The sequence below is a fragment of the Eubalaena glacialis genome, chromosome 9 (genome assembly GCF_028564815.1).
Source record: "Eubalaena glacialis isolate mEubGla1 chromosome 9, mEubGla1.1.hap2.+ XY, whole genome shotgun sequence".
In the NCBI taxonomy this organism is placed as follows: Eukaryota; Metazoa; Chordata; class Mammalia; order Artiodactyla; family Balaenidae; genus Eubalaena; species Eubalaena glacialis.
In genome coordinates this window covers 84,844,164-84,865,673 of record NC_083724.1, presented here as the reverse complement: position 1 = coordinate 84,865,673, position 21,510 = coordinate 84,844,164, and the positions used below count along the sequence as shown (strand labels likewise).

The 21,510-nt window shown below is 42.3% G+C and overlaps 1 protein-coding gene across 1 annotated transcript in view; it reads right to left on the bottom strand.

Annotated features, from left to right (window-relative positions):
- NTRK2 (neurotrophic receptor tyrosine kinase 2) overlaps positions 1-21,510 on the bottom strand; it is a 379,554-nt gene that overhangs the window by 203,976 nt on the left and 154,068 nt on the right. The window lies entirely within an intron of this gene.

Here is a 21,510-nt window from a genome sequence, read left to right as displayed (position 1 = left end):
CAATGTGATATTTTTAACCCATTGAAGAACAGTGTCTCATCACATGACACAGCTGGGCCTTTTGCTGCTTCCACATCTCCCCCATCCTGATATGTGCCCCCAGGTCCCCCTCACCTCCATCACTTACACATCTTACCCATCTTTCCAGAGCCAGCAGAAATGCCAGCTTCCCTGTGAATCCTTCTCTTGATCTCCATGAAGCAAGAAATTGTGTCTGTCTGTTCACTGTATCCCCATCATTCTTTAAACCTCTTGAATGGTATCTATCTTATTCTACCTTGCTCTATGTGTTTTGCAAACTTAGAATTCCCTGTGAGATTATAAACCTCTTGAAGCTATGCCTCATATCTCTGTCCCTTTAAAATTCCCAGCATCATCGCATGAACTATGTACTGAATTAAATCGTGATTGTTGATATAGCATCTCAAGCCTATAACTAAGAATCCAGGAAACCCACTGCGTTTCAATTTAACGGGAGAGCACCAGAGGTGACAAGAGAATACAGGAGGATCAGGTTCATTGAATTCATGTTCTCAAGGTCAGCATGAAAGGAAAATGCTTACTCCTCTTTCTATTTTTAAAACAATTATGTTTTCTGGACACAACCACAAAGGTAACTTCTGAATATTTTGGAGTTGATTTGGATCTTACCATGAAGAATAATTTACAAATTTTGTTTTCTGAGACTATAAAAGACCTTCCTGTTTGAACTCAAATATTTTGCTTTCTTACAGATTTATCTTCCTTTAAGCCTGGAACCTACACTTACTCTCCCATTCACAGAGACCTGTGAGAATCTAAGTTTACTTCCATCCTGTGAGTGCCTGTGCTTACCACACCTTCTGTCACCTGGCCTAAGCCCCGAAGTCTCCTCTTTCCCCTTACAGTTGTTGAAAGCTCTCCAGGAATGTTTGCATGGAGACTGGAGACAGGAGAGCCTGATTGAATTCTGGCTGTGACACTTAATAGCTCTATAACTTCAGGTAACTCAATGCAGCCACCTTGGGCCTCAGTTTCCATCTCTGAAAAATGGGGATAAAAGTAGCATCTACTATGAGTAGTATCAACCACTAGCATCCTATCTAATAGGAGTATTATGAGGATTACAGGAGTTGGCATACACAGAACACTTAAATTACTGCCTAGTACTTGGTAGGTTACCTCTCTTGGCCCTGGGAGACTAGACACATTGTTCTTTCTTATTGGCAGTGAGTACACACACACACACACACACACGCACACACACTCAACCACAGGTAGACATGTATACAAAACAGCATATAAACATTAAAGCAAAGATTAGGGGGATAAAACTACCAAAACTCAATGCACAAGAAGTACTTCCCAGAACTACTGCTGCCAGTGTCCTTGTCTTGTGGTGAGCCATAGCTACCCCCCGCCTCTTCAGGAGACCCTCCAACACTAGCAGAGCAGTGAGCTTCCTGATCAGACAGTGTCCTCATTTCTGGGGTCAAGAGGCAAGGCCTTGATGACCTAAATCCCTGTGCCTGTGCAGCCATGTGGCTGACAGGGTCTTGGTGTTCCAGCCAGTTGTCAGGCCGGAGCCTCTGAGGTGGGAGAGCTGAGTTCAGGACATTGGTCCACCAGAGACCTCCCAGTCCCACATAATATCAAATGGCAAAAGCTCTCCCAGAGATCTCCATCTCAATGCTAAGACCCAGCTCCACTCAAAGACCAGCAAGCTACAGTGCTGGATGCTCTATGCCAAACAACTAGCAAGACAGGAACACAACCCCACCCGTTACCAGAGAGGCTGCCTAAAATCATAATAACTTCACAGACACCCCAAAACACACCATCAGACGCGGTCCTGCCCACCAGAAAGACAAGATCCAGCCTCATTCACCAGAACACAGGCACCAGTCCCCTCTACCAGGAAGTCTACACAACCCATGGAACAAAACTTACTTACTGGGGGCAGACACCAAAAACAACGGGAACTACGAACCTGCAGCCTGTGAAAAGGAGATCCCAAACACATTAAGTTAAGCAAAATGATAAGACAGAGAAATACACAGCAGATGAAGAAGCAAGGTAAAAACCCACCAGACCAAACAAATAAAGAGGAAATAGGCGGTCTACCTGAAAAGGAATTCAGAGTAATGATAGGAAAGATGATCCAAAGTCTTGTAAAAAGAATGGAGAAAATACAAGAAACGCTTAACAAGGACTTAGAAGAACTAAACATCAAACAAACAATGATAAACAACACAATAAATGAAATTAAAAATTCTCTAGAAGGAATCAATAACAGAATAATTGAGGCAGAAGAACGGAAAAGTGACCTGGAAGATAAGATAGTGGAAATAACTACCACAGAGCATAATAAAGAAAAAAGAATGAAAAGAATTGAGGACAGTCTCAGAGACCTCTGGGACAACATTAAATGCACCAATATTTGAATTATAGGGGTTCCAGAAGAAGAGAGAAAGAAAGGGACTGAGAAAATATTTGAAGATATTATAGTTGAAAACTTCCCTAATATGGGAAAGGAAATAGTTAATCAAGTCCAGGAAGCACAGAGAGTCCCATACAGGATAAATCCAAGGAGAAACATGCCAAGACACATATTAATCAAACTATCAAAAGTTAAATACAAAGAAAAATATTAAAAGCAGCAAGGGAAAAGCAAAAAAAAAAAATACAAGGGAATCCCCATAAGGTTAACAGCTGATCTTTCAGCAGAAACTCTGCAAGCCAGAAGGAAGTGGCAGGACATATTTAAAGTGATGAAAGGGAAAAACCTACAACCAAGATTACTCTACCCAGCAAGGATCTCATTCAGATTTGATGGAGAAATCAAAAGCTTTTCAGACAAGCAAAAGCTAAGAGAATTCAGTACCACCAAACCAGCTTTAAAACAAATGCTAAAGGAACTTCCCTAGGCAGGAAGCACAAGAGAAGGAAAAGACCTACAATAACAAAGCCAAAACGATTAAGAAACTGGTAATAGAAACATACATATCGATAACTACCTTAAATGTAAATGGATTAAATGCTCCAACCAAAGGACACAGACTGGCTGAATGGATACAAAAACAAGATCCGTATATATGCTGTCTACAAGAGACCCACTTCAGACCTAGGGACACATACAGACTGAAAGTGAGGGGATGGAAAAAGATATTCCATGCAAATGGAAATCAAAAGAAAGCTGGAGTAGCAATTCTCATATCAGACAAAATAGACTTTAAAATAAAGACTATTACAAGAGACAAAGAAGGACACTACATAATGATCAAGGGATCAATCCAAGAAGAAAATATAACAATTGTAAATATTTATGCACCCAACATAGGAGCACCTCAATACATAAGGCAAATGCTAACAGCCATAAAAGGGGAAATCAACAGTAATACAATAACAGTGGCAGACTTTAACACTCCACTTACACCAGTGGATAGATCATCCAGACAGAAAAATAATAAGGAAACACAAGCTTTAAATGACACAATAGACCAGATAGATTTAATTGATATTTATAGGACATTCCATGTGAAAGTGGCAGAATACACTCTCTTCTCAAGTGCACATGGAACATTCTCCTGGTTAGATCACTTCTTGGGTCACAAATCAAGCCTCAGTAAGTTTAAGAAAATTAAAATCATATCAATCATCTTTTCCAACCACAATGCTATGAGATTAGAAATGAATTACAGGAAAAAAACTGTAAAAAGAACAAACACATGGAGGCTAAACAATACACTACTAAATAACCAAGAGATCACTGAAGAAACGAAAGAGAAAATCAAAAAATGTCTAGAAACAAATGACGATGAAAACACGATGACCCAAAACCTATGGGATGCAGCAAAAGCAGTTCTCAGAGGGAAGTTTATAGCAATACAATCTTACCTCAAGAAACAAGAAACATCTCAAATAAACAACCTAACATTACACTTAAAGCAATTAGAGAAAGAAGGACAAAAAGACCCCAAGTTACCAGAAGGAAAAAAATCATAAAGATCAGATGAGAAATAAATGAAAAAGAAATGAAGGAAACAATAGCAAAGATCAATAAAACTAAAAGCTGGTTCTTTGAGAAGATAAACAAAATTGATAAACCATTAGCCAGACTCATCAAGAAAAAAAAAGAGAGAGGACTCAAGTCAACAGAATTAGAAATGAAAAAGGAGAAGTAACAACTGACACTGCAGAAATACAAAGGATCATGAGAGATTACTACAAGCAACTATATGCCAATAAAATGGACAACCTGGAAGAAATGGACAAATTCTTAGAAAAGTACAACCTTCCAAGACTGAACCAGGAAGAAATAGAAAATATAAACACACCAATCACAAGCACTGAAATTGAAACTGTGATTAAAAATCTTCCAACAAACAAAAGCCCAGGACCAGATGGCTTCACAGGCAAATTCTATCAAACAGTTAGAGAAGAGTTAACACCTATCCTTCTCAAAGTCTTCCAAAATATAGCAGAGGGAGGAACACTCCAAAACTCATTCTATGAGGCCACCATCACCCTCATACTAAAACCAGACAAAGATGTCGCAAAGAAAGAAAACTACAGGCCAATATCATTGATGAGCATAGATGCAAAAATCCTCAACAAAATACTAGCAAACAGAATCCAACAGCACATTAAAAGGATCATACACCATGATCAAGTAGGGTTTATCCCAGGAATGCAAGGATTCTTCAATATATGCAAATCAATCAATGTGATACACCATATTAACAAATTGAAGGAGAAAAACCATACGATCATCTCAATAGATGCAGAACAAGCTTTTGACAAAATTCAACACTGACTTATGATAAAAACCCTCCAGAAAGTAGGCATAGAGGGAACTTACCTCAACATAATAAAGGCCATATATGACAAACCCACAGCCAACATTGTCCTCAATGGTGAAAAACTGAAACCATTTCCACTAAGATCAGGAACAAGACAAGGATGTCCACTCTCACCAATATTACTCAACATAGTTTTGGAAGTTTTAGCCATGGCAATCAGAGAAGAAAAAGAAATAAAAGGAATCCAAATTGGAAAAGAAGAAGTAAAACTCAATGTTTGCAGATGACATAATACTATACGTAGAGAATCCTAAAGATGCTACCAGAAAACTACTAGAGCTAATCAATGAATTTGGTAAAGTAGCAGGATACAAAATTAATGCACAGAAATCTTTTGCATTCCTATACACTAATGATGAAAAATCTGAAACAGAAATTAAGGAAACACTCCCATTTACCATTGCAACACAAAGAATAAAATACCTAGGAATAAACCTACCTAAGGAGACAAAAGACCTGTATGCAGAAAACTATAAGACACTGATGAAAGAAATTAAACATGATACAAACAGATGGAGAGATATACCATGTTCTTGGATTGGAAGAATCGACATTGTGAAAATGACTATACTACCCAAAGCAATCTATAGATTCAATGTAATCCCTATCAAACTACCAATGGCATTTTTCACAGAACTAGAACAAAAAAATTCACAATTTGTATGGAAACACAAAAGACCCCGAATAGTCAAAGCAATCTTGAGAAAGAAAACGAGCTGGAGGAATTAGGCTCCCTGACTTCAGACTATACTACAAAGCTATAGTAATCAAGACAGTATGGTACTGGCATAAAAACAGAAATATAGATCAATGGAACAGGATAGAAAGCCCAAAGATAAACCCACGCATATCTGGTCACCTTATCTTTGATAAAGGAAGCAAGAATATACAATGGAGAAAAGACAGCCTCTTCATTAAGTGGTGCTGGGAAAACTGGACAGCTACACGTAAAAGAATGAAATTAGAACACTTCCTAACACCATACACAAAAATAAACTCAAAATGGATTAAAGACCTAAATGTGAGGCCAGACACTATAAAATTCTTGGAGGAAAACATAGGCAGAACACTCTATGACATAAATCACAGCAGGATCCTTTTTGACCCACCTCCTAGAGAAATGGAAATAAAAACTAAAATAAACAAATGGGACCTAATGAAACTTAAAAGATTTTGCACAACAAATGAAACCATAAAGAAGATGAAAAGACAACCCTCAGAACGGGAGAAAATATTTGCAAACAAAGCAACAGACAAAGAATTAATCTCCAAAATATACAAACAGCCCATGGAGCTCAATATCAAAAAAACAAAGAATTCAATTAAAAAATGGGCAGAAAACCTAAATAGACATTTCTCCAAAGAAGATGTACAGATTGCCAACAAACACATGAAAGACTGCTCAACATCATTAATTATTAGAGAAATGCAAATCAAAGCTACAATGAGGTATCACCTCACACCAGTCAGAATGGCCATTGTCAAAAAATCAAGAAACAATAAATGCTGGAGAGGGTGTGGAGAAAAAGGAACCCTCCTGCACTGTTGGTGGGAATGTAAATTGATACAGCCACTATGGAGGACAGTATGGAGGTTCCTTAAAAAACTAAAAATAGAACTACCATACGACCCAGCAATCCCACTACTGGGCATATACCCTGAGAAACCATAATTCAGAAAGAGTCATGTACCACAACGTTCATTGCAGCACTATTTACAATAGCCAGGACATGGAAGCAACCTAAGTGTCCATCGACAGATGAATGGATTAAGAAGATGTGGCACATATATACAATGGAATATTACTCAGCCATAAAACGAAATGAAATTGAGTTATTTGTAGTGAGGTGGATCGACCTAGAGACTGTCATACAGAGTGAAGTAAGTCAGAAAGAGAAAAACAAATATTGTATGCTAACTCATATATATGGAATCTAAAAAAAAAAAAAAAAGATTCTGAAGAACCTAGGGGCAGAACAGGAATAAAGACACAGAGGTAGAGAATGGACTTGAGGACACGGGGAGAGGGAAGGGTAAGCTGGGATGAAGTGAGAGAGTGGCATGGACATATATACACTACCAGATGTATAATATATAGCTAGTGGGAAGCAGCTGCATAGCACAGGGAGATCCGCTCAGTGCTTTGTGTCCCCCTAGAGGGGTGGGATAGGGAGGGTGGGAGGGAGACACAAGAGGGAGGAGATATGGGGATATATGTACATGTATAGCTGATTCACTTTGTTATAAAGCAGAAACTGACACACCATTGTAAAGCAATTATACTCCAATAAAGATGTTAAAAAAAAAAAAAGATTAAAAAAAAAATCTCAATGCTAACAATAGTGTAAGAGGTGAGCATCCTATACACCTTTGGTGTGACTACAAATTAGCCAATATTTCCAGAAAGTAAATATTATGAGGATCTTAAAAATATTAAAACGTCATGACTTAGAAACATTATGTCTGGAAATCAATCTGAAAGGGGAAAAAACCCCAAAGACATGGTTTAGGCACAACGAAGCCCATGAAAGTGTTATTTTTAATAAAGGAATTGGAAATTATTTAAATGTCCAATACTAGGAAATGATTAATGAATTATGGTTTACCCACAGGATGAAATATTATGAAGCCATGAAAAGTGTTATTTATGAGAAATGTTAATTCCAAGAAGAAATCTTTATAATACACTGTTCGGTATATATAATAGGAAATAAAAAAATATTTATATACTCTTGATCCTTGAACAACATGAGGTTGAGCTGCGTGAGTCCACTTACACTCGAAGTTTTTACAATAGTAAATACTACGGTACTACACATTCGTGGTTGGCTGAATCCGGGGATGTGGAATCGTGAATATGGAAGGCTGACTATATGGAGGGTAATTTTCATTGGCACAGAGGGTCAGTGCCCCTGATCTCCACGTTGTTCAAAGGTCAGCTGTACAGCATTATTTCAATACTGTAACAATTATATATAGAGAAAAGTATTGAGGAAAAATGTAAAATATTTCTGGATGGCAGGGTTCTACTTTAACTTCTTTCTTTGTAATTTATACATTTTTAAAAAACACAGTACCATGGGCTTCCCTGGTGGCACAGTGGTTAAGAATCCTCCTGCCAATGCAGGCGACATGGGTTTGAGCCCTGGTCCGGGAAGATCCCACGTGCCGAGCAACTAAGCCTGTGTGCCACAACCAGTGAGCCCGTGTGCCACAACTACTGAAGCCCACGCGCCTAGAGACCATGCTCTGCAACAAGAGAAACCACCACAATGGGAAGCCTGTGCACCACAACGAAGAGTAGCCCCTGCTCACTGCAACTAGAGAAAGCCCACGTGCAGCAACAAAGACCCAACACAGCCAATAAATAAATAAATAAATAAATTTTTCAAAAAAATAAATAAAAAATAAAAACACAGTACCAGTATAATTTTAAAAATCACTTGGGAAAGGACATAACATAGAATATGGACACCAGAATTAGTTAATTCATTGTATAGAAATTTCAAAACATTTTATGTGATGTTGAGAAAAGCTTTAGAGATTAAACTGCTCCTACCTGAAATGGGGTAAAGCACATTTGCGCAATAACCTACCTTATTTATCACATGATCCTTCTTTTTCATAGGCTAAGAACAGTTCAAAGAAAGATGAAAACAAAACAACACACACACACATCCTCAGGCCGCTCAGTAAAGCATGAGAGGGAGAAAAGGGAATAATAAGGAGCGTAGCTTGTTCCAGCTTCTAAGAGCTACTTATTTGCGGATCGTCTCCATCACCTTTCTAACCAACATTGCCAAAGTGGAAACATTCATGAAGACTCATAAACCCTACCTGGTCTAGATGAGATGAGGTGGTGGAGAGCCTTCCAGGTGTAGGACACTACACAGATGCGAAGGTCACCAGAACTGGCAGGGGCTCTCTCTCAGGAAGGCTTGATCCAAGAGAGTGTGACCCCAGGAGGGGGTTGGGAAAGATGGGAAAAACAGACAACCGTGGGGTCTGAATGAACAAACATCTCCTAACCCGCTCCTACTGCCAGAGCCGCTGAGTGTTTCCATATTCAGCATAATTTACATGAATCCCATAACGCCTTAAATCCAACTGCAAGCAGGCTTGGTGAGGAGTGTCTACAGTTGGGGGGGTGGAGGGATCTAAACCACTCCTATTCTGGAGTAGCCCAGAGCAGCTCTGCCCCGAGATGTTATTGATGGCATATTCCCAAGAATTACTAGTGTTCTCATGCATTGATAGATGAGAAACAATACACCTTCAAATTCAGTAAGGGGGAAAAAAAAATCCCTGCTATCTCTTGTGGAAAGGCAATGGCCATCCAGGAGTTCCCAGTACAAAAGAAAAACATGGAGCTTAGTGAAGAGGATTAAACTGCCTCATCCATCAAAGGCAAAAAGAGAGAGTCATAAATCCGTGAACAGGCCCAGAAGGCGTCGGATGGACCCCACCATCCATCTTGGAACGTCAGAGAGGAGCGAGTGTGGGTCTTTGAGACGTGCCCCCAACACAGCATCCTCTCACACTTGATCTGGAGCCTGACAGCTACCCAATCCAGTGAGGCCAACAAGAAGATGATTTAACAAATCAGATCCCAAGAAGAATAAGAGAGCAAAATTGGTTTAATTGTTCAATTTGGAAGAAGCAAAGCCATTCTAAACTATTGAGGAGCATGGTGTACGGTAGAAATGGCATCCAGGAGTCCGTGGAGTAAACTCGCCCTCAGATGTGCGTTGTTTGACTATTACATTGTTCAAAAAATCTATACATGATCTGCCAACGTTTTAAAATCAGGAAATTTCATGTAAAAATACTGATTCCTGGATTCTCTTTTAAAAATAAAACGAAATGGACAACCCTGCGGAATGATCTATATTCTGTCAGCAGAAATGAAGAAGTGACACCCTGTAGACAGGGCATGCCATGTGGCCAGGAGCCCACTGCACTGATTTATGTATTTGCCAGGACCCTATAATGGGCAATGAGTCCACAATCCCTGAATCACAGGTGATACAAGTAAATGTAACAACATCTCACTCTGCTGCAGCTTGTAGAAGAGATTGACATTTTCTTCCTTCCCTTTCTTTGAAATTTACTAGGCAAAAAAAAAAAGTCAACAATAAAAAAATTTCATTTTTTTAAAGAAACAAAAACATATTGAGTGAGAGATACAAGAGGGATAATTCTCCTTTTATTGTGGGGGTTACTAATGAGTCCATTTGAGTCCTTTTTGGAATGGATAAGAGAATTCATCTGTTTGGAGGGGAGGATGGAAGGTGGGAAATTTGTCTTATTCTCTAGAAAATCTTCTGCAGCCTGAATGTCTCTAACGACAAGCAGAATTAGGGAGAAGAAGCAGATCTATGGAAATGCAAAATTTCCCTGTCATAAGAATAAATCCTAAAAGATAAATTTTTAGCTTCAACATAGACCGAAGTTATAGCTTTATGACAAATGATGCTCTGGGTTGTCATGACAACCGGGTCTGTTAGAGGTGTACATAGAGAGGCCTGCCCATAAATCAGAATGCTTTAGGAAGGGGTTAAAACAAACATTTCTAGACTATTCCCAAGATGTAGTGCCAAAAATGTAATTACAGACATTTGTATCAGTCTGCCATAAAGCATGACAGCTCCAATTTTACAAAATGTTAATTTAAAAAATCTATTAAACCCATGTCCCTCTGAGAGAAATTAATATCACACCTAAGGTTGGGAGTCAGTGCAACTCAGAGGCTGTGAAAATTGGGATGGCAGAGTCAGAAAGAGAGGCTTAGAAGCAGACTAATCTATAAGTAGTTTAGTGAAGAGTTTGGGCTAGATTCTGACCCTCCAGAGAAGAAATGCTCAGGGCAGATGACAGTGCTCAGAGCTTTCTAGACGCTTGAGAGAACTCAAAAAAGTAAAGATTTGGAGATGGCATTAGAAAGGAAAAGCTGATAGATGGATGTTAGCTCACCTGGAAATACAGGGATGAAGCACCGAAGAATCATTCAATCCAGGAGGACACAGACAACAAGCAATAAAGCATTAGCAACTTCCAATGAGGTCAGGAAAAATGAGAGTTAGCTTAAAATCAGACACTAGAAAAATGCTTCTTAACTTAAAGGTCAGGAGATTCCACTCCAAGGGTCACAAATTGGCAGCCTGAGGCCAAATGGAGTGCAGAGACAAGTTCTTTCTGGAAGCAGATGATTTGGCAGCAACAGGCCTGGATTCCTGCGTGCCTGGTGAGAGGAGCTGGGTTCAGAGAGCATAAACTCCATGAGGACAGGGCTTCTCCTTGTCCAGTCCTGTGGCCCGAGCACCAAGAACAGTGCAGGGCGTGTAGAAGATGTAGAAGGTACGCGACCATGTTTGAATGGATGAGTGAGCAGCAGCTGCCCTCTTTATATAAGACATGTACTCTCCTGGTGATCCCCCACCCAGACTGTTACCTGCCTGGCCCCTAAAGGCATTTGAGTTTTCCACTTCGCACTGTAAGATTTTGTTTAGTTGGGACACTCCATGTTGCCTCATGATGTGAATTCCCCATGGAACCCATTCTCATGGCCTCATGTGCAGGCCACTGAAGCAAAATGGCAATGAAAATAATATTCTTTAAGGACTTAAATCATCCAAAAACAAGCTTCCCTTAGAGGGTTGGCATCAACGTTCATCCTGCAGGCAGAAAGCAGGCCTAAGAGGCTTGCCAGAACCTCTTGCAGTGCTTGGAACAGAGCAAGCATCACTGATAGGCTTCAGATCTGACCATTCACTTATTCATTCAACAAACACTGAGCCATTTCTAAGTGCTAGTGGCCATGCGATATGTCTCTTTCACCTTGATAGGCAGAGATTTAAATTTTTATTAAATGAATGAATGAGTAGTGGGAATCACTATAGATAAGAAATACATTGTGAATCTGTTATGCACCAGATATATACATACTTAACTAAACCTTGACCTGTGTGTTAGAAATTACTGTCCCTATTTTGCAGAAAAGGAAGCTGATTTGGGTCCACAGCATGGGCAGAACAGGGATTCGAGCTTAGATCTGCTTGACAGTCCCACTGTGTGCAATCCATTATGCTACCAATCTCTCAGCTAAACTCTGTTCTCAAGGGGAGTGGGTTCAATAGTGGCCTCCAAAAAGATATTTTCAATTCTAATCTCTAGAACCCGGGAAGGTGATCTTATTTGGAAAAAAGTCTTTGGAGATGTAATTAAGGAGCTCAAGATGAGATCATCCTGGATTCAGGGTGGGCTCGAAATCCAGTGACCATTATTCCTTTAATAGGAAGAGAAGACACAGAGACACAGGGAGAAGAAGGCGACGTGAAGACAGAGGCAGAGACTGGAGTGATGCGTCTACAAGCCAAGGAACTCCCAGAAGTATCAGCAGCCACCAGAAGCTGGGAAAGAGGCATGGAACCAACTTTCTGCCAGATCTGCTAGGAGGAACCAACCCTGCCAACACCTCAACTTCAGACTTCTGGTCTCCACAATGACGACAGAATACATTTCTGTTGTTGGAAGCCACCGAGTGTGTGGTTATTTGTTACAGCAGCCCTAGGAAGCTAATACATTAAAATATTCCTGGTCCACGGAATGGAGAAGCTCCCCAGAAAACTGTGTCTGTACTGTTCATGGTGAGAATTAGGCTGCATTCAGGATCCTAAAAATTTACTGATCTTCTTTACTTCAGAATCTCCCTATTTCTGATCAAGCCTTTCAGCCTGAGGTCTTACACAGCTGTGTCCAAAAACTAGCTCGAATCTCAACAAAAGTGAACTCAGCTGAGAATTACATATACTTCCTTTGCTTCTTTGGAAGCACAGTGAGTACCTCTGTCAAGAATCTCATGTGGTCCATGGCTTTGGAGAAATTCAATATAAAGCAGCAAGAGAGGACCCAGGCTCTCCTCACCAGAGGATCAAATATGCAGCAATGCTACTACGGGAGGATAAGAAAGAAGGTGTGAATTCTGTGTGAGCCATTCTGGGGAAGCTTCTGGGAGAAAGGCGAGGACTGAGCTGGGTCTTGAAAAAGGACAAAAGTAAGGATAATCATCATGACGATGCTATTATCTACTGAGCACCTACAACATGTCACATGCTGTCTTACTGACCTGCCATAAGTTTCCCATGTAATTCTTCAAGTTACCCCACAAGCTCAACCTTTGCTCCCATCATTTTCTTGAGGGGAAATCTGAGACTGAGAAGTGAGTGCGAAGTTCAAGGTCACCCAGTCAGTAAGTGGCAGGACTCTGACAGCTGAATGTACAGGTGGTGAGAGGAGGAGGGTCAAACCAGGTGGCGTGAGCATCTTGGGGAAGAGGAATAGAGGTGATAGATGGGGCTGACGTGGCTACAAAGACAGGCTGGACGGAAAATGCCCTTTTGAGGAGCTTGGACATGATCTGCTTAGCTGTGTGAGTGGCCAGAGGTATATGAGTGCAGGACCAACCAATGCAAATCTGTATTTTGGGAGGAAAATTGTGGACTCGGGGATAGAAGCAAGGGGACGAGAACACCCACTTGCTCCTCTCAAATATGAAGGGCCTGAGGGAAGGCAGGGGTAATGGGAGTGGAAAACACAGGGCAGGTCTGAAAGATTGGGGAGCAAGACCTGATTTGACTTCAGGACAGCCTTCAAGAGGTGAGGGTGAGGAAGCAGTCCTGGCTCACCCAGAGGTTTGGAAGGAGGAGTGAGCCATTAACCACAGCAGAGGACACAGGGCAAGGGCTGCATGGGCCAACATGGTGAATTCAGTTAAAAAAAAAAAATCTGATCTTTTTTGCCTCCAGGTACCTCACACTCCAGAGATGTCTGGTTAGCAGGTGGTGCTGTAGCTTCTACCTTTTTGCCTGCCTCCGACGGATTCCCTGCAAGGCGAACTGGTTGGAGTTTAGAGGGTATATCTTTAAATTAGACACATGAATAATTTTCAGCTCTCCAAAGGAAATAGGACACTCTAGGTTTGAATCAGGCAAGATGTGTCTTGTAAGCCCAGAGCTCAGCACTGGGGTACAGAGCACCCCAAACACTGTCCGCATCTCAGATATGAACCACCAAACTCAGTGAGGAAAACTTGGAGCTGGGAGCTCCAAGCTCCCAGTTCACAGGAGCCCTCTCAGTTCTGACTAGGAAGTTGCTGGTTTACAGCCCTTTCCTAGTTTCTATCGACCTGCCCCCGCCTTCTCCAATGAGCCATGCTGTCTTCCTTCCAGGCAACCCAAGAGGATGTCTAGAGTCTAGGGATGTCTAGACATCTAGGGATGTCTAGAGTCTAGAGGATGTCTAGAGTCAACCAGCTAGGAGTCTGGAGTCAACACACCAAGTAGTCAGGATCTAAGATAATCCAAACTCTGCATCCTGATCTCTTTCTGGAAAAAGTGTCAATAAGCAGGGGACTGGACTGGTGTCAGAAGATCAAGGTTCAAATTCTGGCTTGACCTGTGATTCTTCTTACCTATGGGCTTGGCAAGGTCACAGCTCTCGGTGGTGGGATGTGCTGGGGCCCCTGGGGCCCCCCGCTCTTGTGTGCCCAGCCCGGGCAGCAGCCAGCGACAGCATCTCTTTGCTGGAGGACTGCCCTTGAGCTACTGGAGCCCACTTTTGCCTGTTGGGACCCTCAGCCAATGATCTGTGGGTACACGAATATGAAAACCCAACTACCAAATCTCTGGGGGGCAACTTACACTCAGGGATTCCCCCTCCACCAGGCTTTGTCTGAAACCATTCTCCTGTGAGGCCCCTGCCCTGTCCTGCCTTCCCCAATCCTCCCCCAGGCAGCCCTGGGACACGCCCTTCACCCGTCACTCCCAAGGGCATCCTCAGGGCAGAGTCAGCCTCCAGAAGCTCGACCAAAAGACCAGTGTCTGCTCTAGGCCATTATGGAGGAACGTACCTTAAAGGCAGCACGCTGAATATCCAGTACAAGGGTCACAAGAGGCAAAATCTGGCAAAAGGACGTGTTTTGTTTGGCTCGCGGAGACTGTAAAAAATGTGAAGGGCCTTGCCAACATTTAAAAACTGGGAGATTTCACACAAAACCCCAGATCTCCCCTTGCCTTGAAAAATCAGAAGATCTGGCTACCCTGAGCCTGTATTCCTACACAGCAACATTTGCAGGGGCGGAGGGCAGCTGTGCCCATGCACGGGGCCAATCCCCGCTGGCCCACCTACTCATTCCCATGACCCTTCTGGTCTCCGGAGTCAGTGGAGTTGGCAACCTATGGTGTAGCCCCATAGAAAGCACTCAGTAAAGTCTGCTGAATCCGAATAAGGATTTCTCTTGAAAACGATTCAACTCGAGGCTGCCGGAGAGCAGGGGTGAAGAATTGTGTAAGAGGACGCCTCTCTCTTTTCCTCTCCAGCTCTTTCCTCATGCCTGGCAAGGTACTGATGTACACTTCCATAAACACTCTTCCGAAAGAAGCTGAATCGATGAGGAGAGCTGCCACAATAGGACATTTGTTTGACAGGGAACACAAAATGAAATGAAATCGAATCACTGGTGGTTTGGGGAGCTAGGCGAGAAAAACAAAAGCAGGTCTTAGTTTCAGATGTTGCTTCATGTTGCCATAAATAAAAGGATGGCTGCGTTTTAAACATTTCAAAAATTTCAAAATGTTGACTTGCCCAGTCTGTGTACTTCTTTAAAAAAAAAAACAATGATTACAGCTGAAGCCCTTTAAACCAGTGTAACTGGTAGTAGGTCATTTAAGGAGGTAACGGTTCCCTTGAACGCTGGAACCCAGTGGTCCAGCCAGGAGTGTTCAGGGCACTGTCAGATGGGCAGTATGATTTACAGAGAGGTGGGGAGCAGAAATTATCCAGTACATTGCTTAAGTGGAGGTCAGATAAGACTGCTCCTATTGTATGAGAGCACCCTGTGGACCCTCAACTTCAGGGAGCATGATTGATCAAGCCACACCCTGAAATCCATCTGTGCTCTGAAATCCACCCCCTCGTTTGCACAGGGTCCATGCCCCCATGGGCTGCTCCAGCACCAATGACTGAGTGTGGTCAGGAATTCTAAGGCAGACGCATCCCAGGAGACCAGGGACACCTCTGATGGCCCACTCTGGCTCACAGAGTTCCAGCAGCCCCAAATCACCCAAATCTACCCCTAATAGATCTGCCCACACTTCCTCAGATTGAATGGCAGTCTGGGATGCTTGACCCAGCCTTTCTTCTCTCCCCCCGTCCCCCCGTGGCCATGCTTGCACTGCACTCTGATGCTCCGCTGTCTTTTCCAGCTCCTTCTCCATTTCATGCAAGAGTTTCTCCTGATTAAAAATCCTTGCAGCTTTAATCCCCTCTTGGCGCCTGCTTCTCTAAGGACACATTCTGCATTTGAAAATTCCTCCTGCCTGTATTCCGAAAAATCCGTCAGCTCTACCTAGTAATCAGAGGCTCCCGACTTCTGTGAGGTAACAGGAATCCAAAGAAGGAAGTACTTACAAAATGAGCTTAAGATGAGTGGGCTTCAAGGAACTGGGTATGGAGTCAAGAGGAAAAGAAAAAGAAGGAGGAGGAGGGGGAGATGAAAGAAGGAGGAGGAGACAGCTTCTCAGTAGTTCCTCTGTTTTGACACTTATCTACAGAGAAAATGGGCAGGGAGATCCCCAGAAGATGAGTTCACACCTCTGGGAAAAACTTCCTGAGACTTTCCAGATTACCTGTCTTGCTCTAGAGTCCCAGCTGTTAAACTGCCATTTGGGGACGAGATGTACAGTCCTTTAGAAAATTGCTGGCCAAGACGTCCTCCGTGGTCACAATAAAGACCACAAGGCTATTGTTCTCCACACCTCAGACCTCAACCTTTCCGACTGTCGTTTTGTGGAAAGGCAGAAAAAGGGAAGTTCACTGCCTGTGTGAAAATGCAAAATGTGCCTTTCAACCAAGAAAAGAAAGAACACAGTGAGACATACACACACGCACACACACACACACACCACACACGCACACACACACACACACTTATGATGTTAAGAGGGTTAATGTTAAAAGGAAGCCTTCAGGCTGGTTACTTCATAATTCACAGCAAAATAGAAAAAGGAGACGAAATCAGCAGCATCGTTTATAAGCCCTGGAAAATGGAAGTCTCCAAGCCGTCATAAATAAGGATGGAAGCATTTGCCAAGTCAGAAATTTTGCCAAGTTTGAAATCCACTCAATCCTTCTATCTTGGAGCTCAGAATGGAACACCAACCTTTTGGGATTTGTAATAACTTTTTCTCAGCAAAACTTTTTGCTATTTATAAGGAAGTAAAAGCAAAAAGCAAAAAATACAATATGGAAAGTCTTTCTTTAAAGGAGCATTAACGCCAAGTGAGCGTTAATGGGGAGGGGATAATGGTATAAACGGTATATGTACTGGGATTAACTTCCCATTTATTCAAACAAGGCTTAACATATGCAATATTCCTATTCCACAAGTGTATGTGTGTATATGTATATGTGTGTATATATGTGTGTGTGTGAATTGAGTCTTTCCTTGCTGGTGCCTCTCTCTTGCTCTCTCTCTCTCTCTCTTTCATTCAGACACACACACCATCCCACTTCAATGAACCTATTCCACCCAACCAATTGTAAATTTAAAATTTAAATTTTTAAAAATTTAAATCTTATTGTGAAAATTAAAGAAAGGATAAAGCATATTTGTGTGTGTTTGTGTTGGGTGGAAAGGGAACCAGAGGAAAAGTAGAGGGGAAAAATAATAAAAGGAAAAGAAAATAAAAGAGAAAATAGGTACCAAGGTACCAAGGCCTGGGATAGCTTTCACCAGTTTACACTGGGTCAAAAAGAATTAGAGCCACCAAGGTGAAGACCAGAGGTCTGATGACTATCTCGGAGCAGGCAGCCGAGGCTCCCTCAAGAGACAAAAAAAGCACTGTCCTTAGAGAGTCAGGGCCAAAAGTATGGATTTCCTAGGCAGAGAGATCTTATTTGTGTGACTTTGCACAAGTTACTAACTTTCCAAGCCTTTTTTTCCTCACGTGTAAAGTATGCATGATAACAGTGTCAACATTACAGACACTGTAACTGTATAACCATAGCCCAGGAGGTCAAAGATGGTGTCTGTTTTGATAACTGTGATAATCCCCGCAATGCCTGGCTCATGTCTGACCTATAATTGACAATTAATACTTATTGAATTTTGAATAGACTTGATCTAAGATAAAACAAGATAATGTATTAAAGAATTTAGTATACTTGTGTCTCAGTTGGAGTCGTCTCAAGGAAAAAGAATTCACGGGATGATGTAGAGACATACGGGCAGGTTAAAGGGACACACAAGAGGCGGTGAGGCATGGAGACTGACCATAGTGGGAAGCTTTTCCCACCTCTAGGGTTGAAGGGACAGAGGAGCCCATCGGCATTCAACTCAACAGTATTTAGAGCAGGAGGGCCATGGAGAGGTAGCTGGCCTCTCCCAAATCCAGGTGCCTGGGTAAATGCAGAGAGAAAACTTTGTCCAGGGAGTAATCTCTGAAAAGCCTGAAGCACCCTAATAGACTGTCTTAGTTCATGTTAAAAACCTAGAACTCCCCCAAAAGGCCAAACAGTGCTGGCGCCTCTGTACTTCCCACCCGGCTCAAGGGTCTTTAGTGAAATTGCATGAACTTATCTGAAGCTGAATGCCAATTCTTAAAGCAATCTAATCTACAGTTTCATTTAGCGATTCAGCAAGACTAATTACTGTATGATGAGAATTAGTAGAAAGTGATGGAAGGGTGGCAAATCAACACAAAAGAGGCTTTGCCTTTCCTCCTTGAGAACACAATAAAATTTTTAAAAGAAGAGAGAGAGAGAGAACTGTCTGTTCATTAGTTTATGGCTGAGCAGAAATTTTAATTCAGTAAACACAGGCGCCGGGGTCTTGTGGTATGTGAGATGTGACTTGACCAAATGACTGGAAAATTAGCATGTGCCCTTGGCAGTCTCTCTCAGTCACTGGCTGCAGACGAGACATTAGGGGACAGGAGCGACGACGTGACCGCACTGCTCAGATGCTGCTCTGTCTCGTTGTGTTTCCTAGGCAAGGAGCCGCTCAGGCATCTCCCAACACCTTGTTCCAAAGTGCAGATCCTCTCCAAGGAGGTGGCACGATGTGTCCTCAAGCGAAGCTTCCCACCACGTCCCAGACCCGCACCCTCCCCAATGTGGTTTCCCTGCCATCACATACCCTCACTGGAGAGCAGTGATTGCTCCATTTGAACAAGAAGTACTCCAGCTCAAGAGAGAAGAGAAAATTCGCTTTACAACCATGAAAACCAACAAATCCTTCTTCAGGTACAATGGACAAAGCAAACATGCTCTGGGTTTTCATTAGCTAATTAGCAACAAATACATACTGGATGCAACTTCTCTGTTTCATAAGGTAAAATTTAGAAAGCACGTGCCAAGTTCACTATGGTGCCACTTACTGGCAAGTCAAGATTGGCAAGGGCTTTGTGAGAGGCACGAATTACTGAGTGTAATGGGGAGGTGTTTACTGGGATAGAAGAGCCTCTCCAGTGACTTCAATTAGCCTTACAATCCTGCATCTTTTTTTTTAATATAAATTTATTTATTAATTAATTTATTTTTGGCTGCGTTGGGTCTTCGTTGCCGCGCGCAGGCTTTCTCTAGTTGCGGCGAGCGGGGGCTACTCTTCGTGGCAGTGCGCGGGCTTCTCATTGCGGTGGCTTCTCTTGTTGTGGAGCACGGGCTCTAGGCGCGCGGGCTTCAGTAGTTGTGGCAGGCGGGCTCAGTAGTTGTGGCTCCCGGGCTCCAGAGCGCAGGCTCAGTAGTTGTGGTGCACGGGCTTAGTTGCTCCACGGCCTGTGGGATCTTCCCAGACCAGGGCTCAAACCCCTGTCCCCTGCATTGGCAGGCAGATTCTTAACCAACTGCGCCACCAGGGAAGCCCCAATCCTGCATCTTGACAACAATAATCTCTGCTCAACTGCTAGTGCTGGTAGGAGTGACCACTGGGCATTTGCATGGTCCTGAGGGTGCCCTAGCCACCTCGCTGGCCTCACCCCAGTCCTGGCCCTGCTCAAAGGTCCAGCCCATGCCCACTAGCTGTTTCAAGCACCGGCTCTCAGAGCCAGACTACCTGAATTCAAATCCTGGTGTTACCACTTGTTAACTAGGTAACCTGGGGCAAGCCCCTCAGTCATTCTGTTCCTCAGTTTCCTAACCTTTCAAATAGGAGCAATATTAGCTTCGGCCTCATAGGGTTGTTGAGAGAACTGTAAAGCACTTAAAACAGGGCTTGGCACACAGTTGGAAATCAACACCTATTAACTATGGCCACCTTTTAGATCCTATGGTAAATATTGCTTTAAAATGTGTTAGAAAAGGTGGTAACAACAGTAAAAGTACCTTAAATTAAGTGCTGGTAAAAACTTCAGTGCCACTTACTTAAAATGATTTAACAAGAAAAAAGCCCAAATTACCAAATGTTTCCTAAATAAATGAAATTTTATTATTTCAAACGTGACCAATCATGTGTTGCCTGCTAGAGCTATCATGAAAAACTACCTCAGAAAGCAGAAAAGTTATTTGTAACCCACTGCCTGTAAATACTTGTTTCTAAGGGAACTTGAAGCAAGTCTTTCCTTTCAAACAATCTCTCAGCCAATTCGTTTGTTATTTTTATTCTTAGGTAAAGATTTTCAAATGGATAATTCAAAAGTCAGTTAATGGAGACCCCCATCCAAATGATTAAAAATTCTGAATTAATGAAGTGAGAACAAAAGAGGAAGACCAGATTTGGGATATGACCTTCAATGCTTTTCTTCCAGAATCCTCAAACTACAGAGCATCATTCGAACTCATTGAATAATCATAATACAGGCCCGAACAGACCATGTCCTCTTATTTTATCAAAATCAAATCTGATTATGATCAATGTGCAAGAATCACCTGGAGGGAATCTAGGAACAGAATTAGGATAACTCCTGAGAAAGTTCCAAAGTGGTCTTCACTGCTTGGATCACATCCAGAATGACCCAGGGAGGGAAGTTCCCCTTCATTTAGATTCTGTTATTTGTACCCACGCAATCGCCGTATGACCAATACATGCAAATGAGTCTATGATTCCAGGGCATTTACGGAGGCACACCCAAGTGCAGTGCAAACCCACGTCCTTCCAAGTATTTTTATTAGTGATACCAAGTGCCCCCCCCGCGTGCACCGTCTCATTCAACTCTCATAGGAGCCCATGTGGAGGCACTACTACTATCATCATCATCTGAGGAATGGAGTCATGAAATAGCTTTCGCAAGGTCATTCAGTTTGTGAGCAAAGCTGGGATTCAAACCTGCATAGTCTGTGTCCAATGCCTACCACCTCAAATTACCATACAACTTTCCAATGTCCAACAAAACCTGTTCTCAGCTCAGCAAATTTAAAAGGGCCTTTAGAGAAAGCACAAGTCACCAGCACTAAACCAGGCTCTTTGAAGAGAGTCAGCATACTTGGCTCAGTAAAACATCAGGTCACGTTTTTCTAATCCCTAAGTCTTCGATTTGGAGCAAAAACCTTTGCAAGGTTACGAGAAGGTGAAAGCAGTCTCAAATGAATCAGAGCTAGGAACCTTGCTTTTAGCTCCTATCCGAAAAGGGGAAAATGAGGAAGAGACAGTGTGGCCAGGCAGGAAATGGAGACCAAA